Source organism: Silurus aristotelis (genome assembly GCF_946808225.1).
Source record: "Silurus aristotelis genome assembly, chromosome: 1".
Classification (NCBI taxonomy): domain Eukaryota; kingdom Metazoa; phylum Chordata; class Actinopteri; order Siluriformes; family Siluridae; genus Silurus; species Silurus aristotelis.
Window position 1 is genome coordinate 42,451,519 of NC_139574.1, and position 3,475 is coordinate 42,454,993.

At 45.2% G+C, this 3,475-nt stretch overlaps 1 protein-coding gene across 1 annotated transcript in view; it reads right to left on the minus strand.

Moving 5' to 3' along the window:
• st18 (ST18 C2H2C-type zinc finger transcription factor) overlaps positions 1-1,772 on the minus strand; it is a 54,631-nt gene extending 52,859 nt beyond the window's left edge. Inside the window, exons 1-2 of the mRNA XM_083536473.1 lie at positions 1,659-1,772; positions 1-108 (exon numbers count right to left, since the gene is read on the minus strand). The exon at positions 1-108 is cut by the window's left edge and continues 43 nt beyond it. The gene's annotated coding sequence lies outside the window, so the exon portion shown is untranslated. The remainder of the gene's footprint in view (positions 109-1,658) is intronic.
• Positions 1,773-3,475: the final 1,703 nt, after the last annotated feature.

Here is a 3,475-nt window from a genome sequence, read left to right on the forward strand (position 1 = left end):
CTCTCGGTCGCCTTCCGAGGGCTCATCCGGCTTCTCCACGGTCCTGGACCTCCGAGAGCTGCTTTGCCGCTTTCCAAAGGACTTTGCCACAATCACTTTCATTGTGCTCTGTAAAGAAAAGAAAAAAAGAAAAAAGAAAAAAAAACAACAAAACACACATTTGCTTGCATGACTCTTCCAGGTTTATCCCTCTCGTGAGCCATCTAGCCCCTTTTCACTAAACCCACGCTCATCTCACCAGCATCAAGTCATGAACACACACACACACAAAAACACACACTGCTTTCCTCGCCATGTACATTTCTCCTGTACACTTGTGCAGCGAGTTCTGAATGAGGTACCATTAGCGAGCATGTGGAGTGAGGTTTCTAGGGTCGGCTTCCTTCATACGTTCATCGAATGCTACCCAAGAGAGAAAACACAGACTCGCCGACTACCGTGAGTCGGCAGGACCTCCAATCACCACTCTTTCGAAGGTGTTGAGCAGAAAATCATCTTGAGGGTTCATAGTAACCATCCGGAGGAAAGGCTACGAAAGCAGGACGTGATAACATGGTTCCTGGATGTCTAGAATCGGACATTGATCATTGGGGGAAAAAATGGCTTTAAAAAACCTTAGACGGCTTTGAAAGGGAAAAAAATCGCATGAATCCTTCCTGGGGGGGCCCCACATATTTTTCAAGCAAGATTAATTAATGCATCAGACCACCTCGATGAATCAAACAAATCTGGTCCAAATACAACTTTTACCTCAGTCTCTAGCAGCACTTGGGAAGTAAACAGTGTAGAAAGTAACAAAAAGAGCCCCTCAAAAAACGAGAGCGTTTTCCACGTTTTTAATCCAACTTAGCCGAAACAAAAATAACACATTATGCCCTAATTGGGTGCCGCGCGGTCCGCAAATACTATTACAAGGCCGATCAGGATTAGCCGTGCTACATACCTAGTTATCTATTTGTGAGTGCCAAGTCTGCGAGCAGTGGGCAAGTGAACGCGAAAGCTGGCAAATCCAGTTGTCTTCTAAATACAGAAAGTACTTAAATCCGGGCGCGAACACAAGAGAAAGGGGGATAAAGAAGGATATCACCCAAAAAAAAAGGAAAAAAAGCTTGTGCACTTCGCAGAATCACTGGCTAGGTTCAGCAAATATGCTAAGCAGAGATCAAAACAATCCTTTGATCCGCAGCCGAGTTTCCAAAAAGCTGTGGCTCGGCTTCCTGGTGTAAATAACTCGGGTAGAAATCGCTAGTATTTGCCTTCAGGTGATATAAAATAAAAGGCTTCAAAATAGATCAGATAAAAAAAAACCCAAACAAAAAAAAACAACATAAACACACAAACACACACACACACACACACACACACACGTATGCGTGTATGATCTGTTTATTAAATCCTGACCGCATTCAACGTATCTTCGCTAGTTGTGATAATCAGATCGATTAAACGCTAGCTAGGTTGTGTAAAATTAACTAGCATCGTCCGTTCGGTTCGGTTCGGAGTCAAAACCCGGGGTGTTTCTGAGTTTGTTTGTTTTTTACGCCGTGGCATTGCGTTTTGAGTTTTGACGCAAAACCCGGACAGCAAGTGCATCCCCTAGAACGAGGGTCTATCAAGAATCCAGAGCAAAGTAATCAGACAAAAGCGAGCATACGTACCTCCATGAGGCCCAGCAGAAAGAACAACATGGCGGAGAGACGAGGCAGACAAAGCTTGAGGAATCCTATCACAGGAAAAGAGTGGCAGCTCAACCACCGACTAACTTAAGCAAACGTTTTGATGAGCACGCACAAAGAAAAGCACTGTCTATTCAAAAGCCGGCGGGGAACAGAGGGGGCCGTGTGAGAATCAGAAGCCACACCAGCGCGGGCCTGGCGCCGGGTGGCACCGAAACGCCCCACAGAACTACTTTTGTCCTTCGGAAAAAGGGGGCAAAGCAGATGATGTAGGACCGAGGCTTGAAACGTGACCCAAACCTGTCTGCGAAACTGCTGCTTCTTTTCCAAAGCGAGCCCAGATACTGAAGACTCCTTCCATCAATAAGCAAAATTTACATTGATGGCATTTGGAGGATGCCCTTATCCAGAATGACTTACAATGATCAATTAACTGAACAGTTAAGTGCCTTGCTCAAGGGCCCACAAGTGGCAGTTTTGTGTGGCTGGGATTTGGTCATGACCTTTGGTTCCAAATTCCAATTCCTTAACCATTAAGCTCCCGCAAATAATTTGATGGCCTTCATTGATAAAATTACGACAGTTGAGGGTTAAGGGCCCCGCTTAAGGGCCCACTAGTGGCAACTTGGGGTGGCTGGGATTTGATTTCATGGCCTTTGGAGCCAAAGTCCACTGCCTTCAACACTAAGCTCCTACAAATAATTTAAAGGCCTTCGTTGACATTTACAGACATTACAATTTGGCACACATCCTAATCCAAATTTCATACAACTAAACAGTTGAGGGTTAAGGGCCCATCAGCAGCAGCTTGGCGTGGCTGGGAAATAAACTTACAACCTTCAGATTCAAAATCCAATTCCTTGAACACTAAGCCCCTGCAAGTCATCTGAAGGCCTTCATTGACATTTAGGACATTTGGAGGACCCCCTAATCCAAAACGATTTACAATTATCCCAGTCATTCAACTAAGCAATTGAGGGTTAAGGGCCTTGTTAAAGTGGCACAAGTGGCAGCTTGGTGTGGCTGGGATTTGATCTCATGACCTTTCCGATCAAAAGTCCACTACCTTAAACTCTCACAAATCATTTCAAGGCAGAATTTAGCACACATCCTTATCCAAATTTAAAATAACTAAACAGGTAAGGGGTTAAGTTCCTTGCTCAGGGGTGGCTTGAGCTTCTGAGCTACAGGTTTTTGCATATCTTAGCTTGTTACGAAGCTGGGGTCACAGTGCAGGGTCAGCCATGTTATGGCGCCCCTGGAGGAGGGCTTTAAGGGCCCAACAGTGGCAGCTTGGCAGTGCTCGGGCTCGAACCGCTGACCTTATTATCAGTAACCCAGTGCCTTAACTGATAAACCACCATTGCAAAGGTGGAAAACCTCCCTGAGATTATTTTATTATTATAAAGAAGAAACCATTAGTGGAACCAGCCTGAGGACTGTTCGAATGACGCAACCATACATTTACCATTACAGGAAAGACTTCAAGATTGTAAGTCTTTTAGATTCGGGGTTACTCGGCTAACACGGTACGGTTCAAACCACGTCTGTGATCCCTGGTTCGCAAATGAACCCTTAGCGCTTATTGATTTCGGAGGAACAAAATCGGTGCTGAAGTGTTTACTTTTTATCTTTTCCAGGGACAGTGAGGAAAAATGACAAAGGAAGCCGCGGACTCTGTGTAGCCCGGTGTCATGTTAGCATGTTTTTTTCGAGGGGAGACGTGGTGTAGGATGTGCATATGCATCGCGGGGATAAATTGCAAAAGCGACACATCCTGGGTGTGATGCAGAGAATGA